This window comes from Humulus lupulus, chromosome 4, assembly GCF_963169125.1.
Source record: "Humulus lupulus chromosome 4, drHumLupu1.1, whole genome shotgun sequence".
Classification (NCBI taxonomy): domain Eukaryota; kingdom Viridiplantae; phylum Streptophyta; class Magnoliopsida; order Rosales; family Cannabaceae; genus Humulus; species Humulus lupulus.
The window spans coordinates 40,216,016-40,228,220 of NC_084796.1; positions in this window are offsets into that span (position 1 = coordinate 40,216,016).

The window sequence follows — 12,205 nt, forward strand, 5'->3', positions numbered from 1 at the left end:
GAAAAAAAGTAAAGTCCATTCAAAATATTTTTAGGGCATGCTTTGGGAGACCGTGGCCTTAAGAGTCACCATATTGGAATTCAACCTGACATTTATAGAAGTTCATAACAACCTCATGATTAAGATTATCGTGTATATGATCATCGTTCAATGTGTTTGATTAATACTATGAAACAGTGTTTAAACAAGTATTAACAAATGACATCTGGTTCAGTTCTACATACTCTCAGCATCCAAAGTACTTCCACTAAAGTGTCCTACTACACTAGTAACCCGGATCTAGGTCACATGTATTCATAGTACTAGTGGATCGTACTAACAGTAGTTAGTCTAAAGATTCTATAACTTTATTTTAGTGCGAACTATTTAAGTTTATTATCTTAATCTCGATTCTCCCATACCAATATGAGATTAAGACCACATAGATAAACTTTTGAATTTTATGATATTCACTTAATATTATCATAAATTTCGGACATAGTCTATATATATAATAATTCAATTCAACTATTTATTTCATTTAAAACATTTGTGAACTACAATTTCTTTAAAGGCATTATTCCCAACAGATATAAGACTAGAGGTTGCTTCAATTGTGGAGACAAGGTCATCTCAAGAAATATTGCCCAAAATTAAAAGACCAAAAGAAGGATGAAAAGGTAATACAAGCCAGAGTTTTCACTCTTACATAAGATGAGGCGGAAACTAGCAATACAATATTATCGGGTGAAATCACAATCTCTAGCAAGCAATTCAATGTTTTATTCTATTCAGAAGAGACACATTCCTTTTTCTTTATGAATATGATTGATAGCTTAGATTAGTTATGCAGACATTTTAGAGATAAGTTTGTCATGGAATTACCCTCGAGGGAAAGAATGCTATCAAGCAGAGGGGTGCGTAGCGTTGTAGTTAGAATCGAAGAAAGAGAATTACTAGTAGATTTGATCAAGTTAGACCTTAAGGACTATGATATTAGGAATGGATTAGTTAGCAAAATAAGGGACAGCAATTGACTGTAAGGGGTAATTCGGTCAATTTTCAAACAGAAGATGGCGAGAAGTTCACTTATAGAGGAGTAATTTCTAGAACTCGCATACGATAGTCTCAGCTCTCAAAGCTCAACATTTAATCGGTAGCGGTTGCTAGGTGTTTCTAGCCAGCATGGTACACAAGTCACGAGAGACGCAACTTGAACCAAAGAATGTGCACATAGAATGCGAATTTCCCAAGGTATTTCTAGAAGATCTATCGGGATTACCTCCGAGTAGAGAGATCGAGTTCGAAATATAGTTGGCACAGGAAACGACACCAATATCAAAAACTCCATATAGGATGGCACCGACGGAGCTTAAGGAATTAAAGATACAATTGCAAGAGCTTTAAGACAAGGGCTTCATTAGACCAAGCTTTTTTCCTTGGGGTGCACCAGTGCTTTTTGTTAAGAATAATGACGGGAGCATGAGGATGTGCATAGATTATCAAGAGCTAAACAAAGTGACGATCAAGAAAATGTATCCTTTGCCTCAAATAGATGATCTTTTTTATCAATTACAAGGATCCACATTGTTCTCAAAGATAGATCCACAGTTAGGATATCACCAAGTAAGAGTACGGGAGGAGGATATCCCAAAAATGACTTTCAAGACTGGATATGGATATTATGAGTTCTTAGTAATATCATTTGGATTGACAAACACACTAGCCACGTTCATGGACCTTATGAACCGAGTATTTAAGGATTACTTGGATAAGTTCATGGTGGTATCCATTGACGACATACTGATCTACTCAAAGACAGAAGTCGAACAAGAAGGGCACCTACGACTGACGTTAGAAAGGCTCAAGAAACACCAATTATACACCAAGTTTAAGAGATGAGAATTCTGGCTAGAGAAGGTGGCAATTTTAGGACACAATGTATCCAAAAAAAATGGTGTAGAAGTAGACCCAACCAAGATAGAAGTTGTAAAAGATAGGCGCAAGCCTAAGAGTGCCACCGTAGTAAGAAGTTTTCTTGGCTTAGCGGGATACTACATACGATTTGTTGAAGGGTTCTCCAAAATAGCTATGCCCTTAACAAATTTGACAAGGAAGCAATGAAAAATTGAATGGACAGAGAGTACATTGCAATGCGCCAAAACATGGACTTTGATGCTCTTTAATGCAAGACGGAAAGGTGGTCGCATACGCCTCGAGAAAGCTAAAGGAGTACGAACAAAGGTACCCGACCCATGACTTGGAGTTGGCAGCAGTGGTCTTTGCTTTAAAGATTTGGAGGTATTATCTGCACGGAGAGAAGTGCGAGATCTATATGCACCACAAGAGTTTAAAGTACTTCTTTACGCAAAAGGAGCTCAACATAAGGCAACAACGGTGGCTGGAGCTAGTTAACGACTACGATTGTGAGATTTTGTATCATCTGAGAAAGGCTAATGTCGTGGCAGATGCGCTTAGTAGATAGAATTATGGTAGCATATCGATGCTTAAGGGGATTGCAGAACCCTTACAAGATGATATTAAGAAATCTAAATTCGAGCTGATAATAGGACAATTAGCTGATCTCTCAATCAAGTCAAGACTTATGGAGGAAATTTAGGAGAAACAACAAGAGGAAGAGTTTCTTCTTAAAATAGGCAGAACTACAAAGCTCGAAAAATGTTGATTTTTCAATAACAAAGGAAGGTATGCTACAATATAGAAACCGAGTGTGTGTGTCAAAGAAGGACAGATTAAGAGAAAGTATCATGTGAGAAGCGCACACCACTTTGTATTCACTTCCTTCGGGATCGATCAAGATGTACAACGATGTCAAGACAATGTACTGGTGGCCGAGAATGAAGAAAGATATAGCAGAGTTTGTAGCAAAATGTCTTACATGCCAACAAGTTAAGGCCAAACATCAGAGAACTGCTGGAACATTACAATTGTTAGAGATTCCCAAATGGAAATGGGAAGATATAGTGATGGACTTCGTGACGTGATTACCAAGGACCACCAATCAGCATGACTCTGTTTGGGTGATAGTAGATAGTCTCACAAAACCTGCTCACTTCTTGCCAGTAAGAACATTTTATAACGCTAAGTAGTATAAAGAGCTTTATGTGGCAAAGATTGTAAGATTACATGGAGTCCAAAAGACGATAGTCTCTAATAGAGGATCAGTTTTCACCTCAAAATTCTGCAACAAGCCTACAGCATGCCATGGGGACTAAGCTAAAGCTACGTACAGTATTTCACCCTCAAAGCGATGGTCAGTAAGAACGTACCATTCAAATTTTAGAAGATATGCTGAAACCGTGTGCATTATACTTCTCAAGATCATGGAGTAAGTATCTACCTATAATAGAGTTCTCCTACAACAATAGCTATCAGGTCGCGATAGGCATGGCACCTTATGAGATGCTATATGGTTGAAAGTGCCGATCACCACTTCATTGGGACAACGTTGGTGAAAGACGATATTTAGGACCTGATGCTCTAAGAGAAGCAACATAAGCGATTATAAAAAAATAAGACAAAGAATGTTTGGCGCTCAAAGTCGCCAGAAGAGCTATGCCGACGCTAAAAGGTCAAACGTTGAGTATTCAGTAGGCGATAAAGTCTTTCTCAAAGTATCTTCGATGAAGGGGATTATGCATTTCAGAAAGAAAGGGACGTTAAGCCTGAGGTTTATAGGTATTTTTGAGATATTGGACAAAGTAGGGAAAGTAGCATATTAGTTGGCTTTACAACCATCATTAGCTGAAACACATAATGTTTTCCACATATCTATGTTGAGAAAGTATGTATCAGATCCTTCCCATGTGCTCGATTACGAGGCTCTAGAGTTGAAACAAGATTTTAGTCATGAAGAACGACCAGTACGCGTTCTAGATTGGGGAACTAAAGAGTTAAGCTCCAAAAATATCCCTATAGTTAAAATCTTGTGGAGCAATAGCACTAAAATAGAGGCAACATGGGAATTGAAGGAAGATATGAGGGAACAGTAACCTGAGGTTTTAGTGAGACAAATTTTAAAGACGAAATTCCTTTAAGGAGGGGAGAATTGTAGTAACCGAGGTTACCTTTTTCTTAGAACTCTTTATTTATGTGATTAGAGGTTGTCTTAATTTTATAGAATTGATTTAACTTAAGTTGTGGTGATAGAATAAGGTTTAATATTTTTAAAAAAATATTTAGTTGTTATGATTATTATAGTATAGTATAGCTTCATGATATTAGTAGCCTTGTTTGTGGGGAAATGGGTGATTGCGTAAGAATAAATTAATTATGGTATTATTAAGAATTGTTATGGATCGAGTCTACATAAAGCCCAATAAGATTTTGGGCTTAGCAAATTCAAAATCATCCTAGAGAATTAGAGTTTGTTATTTTATGGTTAGTTAAGATATTTGTGGATTATGTTATTATTTAGATAATTAAATAGAGTTTTTATAACTTTAGGATACTGTAACTTCAGACCTGTTTTGACCTAGTTATAATACGATTTTAGAAAAATAGTATTGTAAAAAGATGTAGATAATTGAATTATATTTTTAATGGTCTAAAGATTGTCTAAATCGGATTCATACAGCTCCAGTTATGTTGATTTTACTACAGGTGAGTCCAGAGTTACGAAATTTAGGTAGTTAGAGGTTGAGATATTTTTCCTAGGTAGTTTGATGTAAGATTATTACTCAATTATTTAATAAAAATATTAGTAAGATGATGTTGAGATATTTTCTATAGAAGTTAGGATTCTATTTTACTTAAATTTAAATTTGGATTGTAGTTAGAATGAAATTAGGATTTTTGAGAGCCCATAAATAGAGCTTATTCCTTCCCTATTTTTTATTCACTCTTGCTCCTCTTGAGACCCTCACGCTCTCTCTCTCTCTCTCTCTCTCTCCCTATTGGTTTTGTGCACCACCATCAAAACACAAACCCTAAGACCAAAATTATCATCACCATCACCTCTTCATATCTTTGAAACCCTAGTACCCAAAGAGGCCACATGACCAAGGCTATCTTTCTTATTGTCAAAACCCTACAAGCAAACATTTAAGGATCTAGGTTTTTTTCTTCAAACTCAGGGTTGAGGTATAGTTAAGTTTTGATTGTGTCTGAGTTTAGTTTATGTTTTAATAATGGTATTATTTTTATGAAATAGGGTTATAAGCGGGATTAGCATATACAAAACTCAAGTGTAGTTTCTGTGCACCACACTCAAGGTAAGGAAAATTAGGTAGTTTAGTTTGTGACCTAGTTTGTGATATGTATGACCCTAAGATTTCAGGTACAAAAAGAAGATAAGTGTGGCTGGACCTAAGGTTTTCAAAAATGTATGACGGACCTAAGTGATGTTCGGTAGGCTCAGTTTCCAAAATTGTATGACGAACTTATGTCCGTGGCTTAATTGTCACCTCTATATAAGCACTTATCTTTTTCTTATATATGTCTTGTTATTGTATCCTATGACTATAACCTATGACCTAGGATACATTTTGAACTTGTATGATTAGTATAAATTATGGTTGTTATGCACTCTTATATGAATTGATGGTATGATTGTTATGACTATGTGATTATATTATTTGTTATTTATGATGTGTTTATGACTAATTTTATGATTGCAGGATATAGTTTATGATGTTGATCTATGTGTGATATTTGGTATGATGATGAAACAGGATAGATTATGACTTTGAATTCTATTATGATCCTAGTATTTCATGTGTATTTGTTTGTTATGAGATTATAATTGATTTATCTATGAAATGTTGTGTATTTTCCGTACTGGGCTTAGAAGCTCATTCCTTTCTTCTTCTTTTTTTTTCAGATTAAGGTAACCCTATATGATTGGTGGCGAACGGATTCCCAATAGCGAGACTGGTGTGAATATGTGGGGGTCATATAGCCTCATGTTATTTTCTTGGGAAATTATGAACTTTATGATTAAATGTTTCCTAGTTTTTATTTTATTTTATTGTAAAGACTATTATATATGTTGGAATTCATAAACATGAAAATTTCAAATGATTGCATAAAAAACTTGCTAGGCTAATTTCTTAACAACATTGTAATTCTCAATCAATCATATAAAACTTGAAACTTTTGCAAGAAACAAAAATATTCATAAACAACTAATGGATCTTTAAAATAAAACACAATTTTAGCACCATCAATTTGAGTCTTAAAATGCTTACTAATGCTTTAAAGAAAATAACTCTTAGAAGAAAATTGATTATATGTTTTAGCTTTCACAACTTATCCCCAAGCACCCTATTTGTGAGTAATAGGTAATTTTGATCTCTAGTTTTGGCATAGCCTCTTTCAGTAGTGATAGGGATGGACCTAATAACCTTATTCTGGATATCTTGGCTGGGCTTAAATTGAACCTTCTTCCTAATCTCGGTAACAGTTTCGTCATCTTCTACAGTAGCACTCATCTCATCTACATTATCTTAATATTGTTTAACTAAGCTAGTAATTATCACTCGATATTTGACACGCACATTTATCTAGTCTCCTATAACCTTTCCCCAGAGTCTGTTCATGATGTTTTTCATTATAATACTCTCCATGGTTGCTTCGAGTACTTGAAACTTCTCATATGACTAGACTAAGATTCTTATCTTATTCAGCAAGATTTGTATCTTATCATTGATAGTTATTATTTGTCTAAACAATGTAGTCGCTCATGGGCTTCACGATCTCTCATATTTCCTTGATAAGAACCTCCTTAGGTGTTTCAATTCTAGGTGGTATGACTAGTTTGCACACATGCCCAAATTCTAAGTGTTAAATAACTGAAATAAACAACCAGTCATCAAGAATAGAAAAAATACTTACAACACAATAAGTTGAGCCTTTTTCTAGTCTTCTATATGTATACTGTGAGAATATTTTAGCCCATTATGAACGACCTTCTCTGATGCCACATTGCAATGCCCTAAATATTCTATCTTTTCGAAACTACATAATTTGACACAATCCATAATAAAATACCCATTTTTCCAATATCATTTTAAAAATAAAAATGCAAAAAATATTGGATCCGATTTCAAGTAAAACATTTAATGCAACATAATAAATAACTTTTAAATCCTAATACATTTCTAAGATGATACTGGACTTATTTAGAATGCATTAAAAGATAAAATAAACTTGTGATGTTCTTGGTCATTTCACGTTCATATGCCCCCCACTCCATACATACTTATCTGGGTGGGCTTCAACTCACCGTGCTCATAAGTAAACATTCAACTAATACTTTAGAGGCCAGTAAAGAAGTGCAAACATTTAGTTGAAAACATTAATATGGAAACTTTAAGAACTAGCACAACATCATACATTCTAATACATACAATGCCGTAGTATTTTCATGGCATTCTATCATCATATATTTTGACCTTCATACAATTACCTCAAACTTGTAGCATTGACGAATAGTTCTATCATATACTATGATGTCTTAACATACATGACATCTATCAAACACATCTTTTAACTTGTCAAGACCTAACCTCAACATGGCATAACATAACATCAAACTAATCATACCAGACATCACAATGGTCATAACATGCATTATTCAACATAACATATGTCAACTTAGAATTTATACAATCATACATAAACATTAAAGGAAATAAGTATTATGGAATAGAAATTGGGTGAGGAAAACTGTCATTCCAAGACGACCTCGGTCATTATTCTAGGGAAACCACTACCAAATAGTCATACATTGTAATAAACTCATTTACCCAATACTTGTAATTGCAATCATCATTATAAGCATAGTAAACACATAACAAATCATATAAAAAACTAACTAACTTCCTTACCTCGAGATTCAGAGTCTGAAGGTAACCTTGTGGAATCAAATAAATCATAGTTATTCCCTACATGGATAAATAATATTCACATTCATTACCAAAATGTAAACTTAGTTCCATACCCTACACTCAAGATCTCGCATTACCTTCTTTAAATCTATCATGGTAGCATGAATTTACATTTCCAAACCAACTTGCATGGGACATACATACGTAATTACACTATCTAATCGTAGGCTGAAACCCACATAGCCAAAAATACAATATTTTCATTATCACAACATGATTTGATAGTGGTAATAGTTAAGGAGAAAAAAATCATATTAATTCTTTAGTTTAGTTCTTATATATGATACTAGACATATAATAGATATCACTATAACACAATTTATGATCTCTTAAATGTTTAATCGACAAAAAATAAATTTAGGTTTACCAAATGCCCGTAAAATTAAAGAGAAATAGAAAAAAATATCTTTAGAGAGGTTCGTATAAAGGTTACAATTTTAAAAAAAAATATTCAATAACTTCTAAATTTTATGTTTTATTGAATATCTTCATGACCTTAAGAAGATTGTTTTCCCCTAAAATATGATGTTTAATTTTCAAACATATTCTTTTTTTCGTTTTTTATTTGAAAATAAAGTAAAAGATTTACGAATGTGGACATATATATCAAATATATATACTTAATATACATTTGATAAAATATAAATATATATTGAATATAAATGAAAATTATAAAAATGAAAAAAGTTTTGATATCAAATATAATATTGTTTTCATAAAATAAATTTTAATAGGGATAAATACTTCATTTAAAAAAAGAAATAATAATAGCTATTACCGACAAAAATACCCAATATTTTTTATTGTGTTTCACTTTTATTACACCAATTTTTTTGTAGTGAATATACCCATTAAAGTAGTTTCTTCGTCACTACCCACCCATTAAAACCATTAATGGTGCTTATGTGGTGATTGATGTGGCTTGACAAAGTTAATGTGTCATTGTCACATCAATGACACATAATTACTTTAAATAAAAAATTATTTACATATAAAAATAATTATAAATTATGTTTTTGTAATTAAAATAAATGATTTTTTAAATATAAAATTAGTAGCCATCTTTTTTAGCCTCACTAGCCCAACCTCCTAGCCCTTTGGACCTAACTTTTTAAGCCTTGCTGGAGAGAGCCTAGCTTATCGATCCCTGTCGAACATTGCCTCTAGGCTCGTATGAGCTCGCTGGCCTCCCACCTTTGTCGTGCTCATTAACTTCCCACTTCAGATCTTTTTTTTTTTTTTAAAAAAAAGTGTAGATTTATGTTTTGTTTTCAAGAGTGATAATGATGATGATGGGTTTTAAATTTTGTGTTTGTGTTTGTGGGAAAGTAAAGGAGAAGAAGATAAATGTGAGACATTGATGTTTATGCTAGAAAATGAGAGAAAGAGCGAGAAATTGATTTATTTATTTTTATGTTTTGTAGGCTAGAGAATTAGAGAGAATGTGTAGGAAAATGATAAAGAAAGCAAAGGAGAAGTTTTAGTGCATGCATTTTACAAACTTTAAAGAATAAAACTATTGGGGTTTTATGCCCTAATTAAAACTCAAATTCTTTATAATCTCATTTATTATCAATAAAAGAATAGAAATTATTTTTTGACTTGGTCAATCACTTTGCTCACATGTTTTATTTTCATGATTATTTGTTTAATATAAACTTGTATTAAATACCGAGCATATAGCTAATCTTATTTATAGCGACGTAATCACAGTGGAATATAAATATGATTATATGTTCAAAAATAAGTTAGTCCTAAGATTAGTCAGTGCACCGGATTTACACTGACTTGCCAATCTACGATATGATCTACTTACACATTACAGTGTTATGTTCTTTCCAGAACATTAGCAAAGTAGATAAGATCGAATGTATTTGTTACATCAGACAGGACCGATATTGACAGTTGATAAGATAAGTAAACATACCGTTATTATCTATTCTAGTCATATCATATAGTTGACCATAGGTCAATTCAATCTCAATTCTGAATGGTTAGTATTCTAACTGATTGTATTATTTGAGTTCTTTGACTTGTTCGTTACCAGCTTACCCTACGGACTAGCCCATACTTACATCTTGGGAACTCGGTAGTATAATTGAGTGGGAGTGTTAATCATAGATATGAACTTCTATAGCTTCTGATGAAGAAGTGAAACAATGGTTTCCTTTTAGTTTTGTTCAAGGTGTTAAATGATAGAGATCTCATTTCAGTAATTAAATTATTTTACTGAAATATCATTTACAAGGAACTAAGTGTTTTAAGGATAAAATACAATGAGGGGTAAAACGGTATTTTAGTCCAATCTTATTGTAGACCGTCTATAGAGGATTGAGTGACAATTATGGTTGTAACAATGGATAATTAATAGCGTATCTATATTTGTTATAGAGCGTTCTATGAATTCAAGAGTGCAATTCCAAGTCTATAGTGGAGTCACGAGGAATTAATAAGTTAGTAAATTTATTTGTTAGATTTATGATAACTTATTGGAGCTTGATTTCATAGGCCCATGGTCCCCATTGTACCTTGGATAAAATCATCTAGATAGTCTCAATTAATTGATTTAATCATCAATTAGAATTATCAAAGTTGACCAGGTCAATTTTGGATAGTTTCACAGAGTTATGTAATTTTGAGAAGAAAAGAGAAATTATGGCAGATTTATTAATTAAGATAAATTGGTATCTAAATTAATAAATAAATTTAAATCAAGGTTCAAATTATAAATAATTAATTTGATAAAGGATTTAGATAATTATTTAATTAATTAAATCAATATAAAATAATATAGGCCTTGATTTTAAGTCCAATGGGCTTATAATCAAATGGTAAATTTCACGGGCCTATAGCCCATGATAATTTAGACCTAGGGCTTCAAAATGGCTGTTATTTTATTGATTTTTTAATTTAAATTAAATGGCCTAATTGAGTCTATAAAAGGAGTGCTTAGAGAGAAGATTTCAGAGACGGCAGATAAGTCACAAGTCAGATTTTCTGATAGTTTTATATTCTCTCAATACACAAGTCCTTTTCTAAGCCACTTTGTTATTTTCTCTTCTTCTCTCTATATCTATCTCATGTGTTGAGAATTGCCCACATTAGTCTAGGTGGTTCTAAGGATACATTGGAAGATCGTGAAGAAAATAGAAGATCGGTTCAGTTTCTTGATAATACTCTGCGACAGAAAGGATACAAGAGTTAGAGAAACTGAAGGAAGGACTCTTTAATTCCGTTGCGTATACTGTAAGTATTCTATTCTTTGTTTCTCTTGAATTCAATTTTAGAAACATATTTTAGGCTATCTCGTATTAATTTGTTTAATATTAGATATACATGAAAATAAATAAAGATCCTGTATAAGCTTTTTCCAACAACTGGCCTTAGAGCCTTTGGTAATCTTTATTTTCATGCATGAACAAGTTTAAAATTGAATTATTTAATATGTTTGAATAATTGGATGGTTTTCATGTTTTTATGAACATATTGATTTTATGTGAATTTTAACAATTTTTAGATTATTTTGTTGTGTTTTCTATGCTATTAATTTTTATATAGGCTTTATATTGTGTAAAACATGTTAAAAATTAATTAGAAAATTGTTTTGGTTTGAAAAATTGCTCAAAAAAAATTTTGGAAAAAATTTGGCCTGGTTGCCGATGCGCGTGCGCAGGCCCGCGCGCACCCGTGCGACCGCCCGCGCGCCCCGTGTCACGGGCTGACATTTAGACAGCGGAAATGTCTGTGCGGCACCTTGATTCCTCGTGGTTCTCATATGGCCGTCGTACTAGTCCTCCCAACTAGTAGTAGCTCACTTGACGCACCTGCGCCAGGGGGTGGTGGAGAGCTGACACCAGGTGCTCCCCCTACAAAGAGCATTATGAGCTTTTAGCCTTCTACCAGGAAGATATATGATTTTTCCTTGGGAGACATATTTGGCTTCCAGCTTGCCAATTCTCCGAATCTCCCAAATCCGATCATACCATTGCGTTCATTGACCCTTCAATGTGGAACCTACCAAGTCTCGTCCATTTCCGGGAAATATTGAAGATATTTACGAAAATGCCACTGCCGTATAAACTAGGCATCAGCATGCTCACCAGCCTGCACCCGCGCGTGCGCATCTGACCGAGTGCCATCCTAGCTTGTAACATGCCATCAAGGCCGGCATGTTACACTCTCCCACACTTCAATTGTCGATGCCCTCATCGACAGACCGCTGGCCAATCTTCCAGCCTCGACTCCTAAGCTCACTCCATGCTTTCTCCGAATCTTGAGTATGCACTAGTCCCTCTACCACTGTAGAACCACTAACT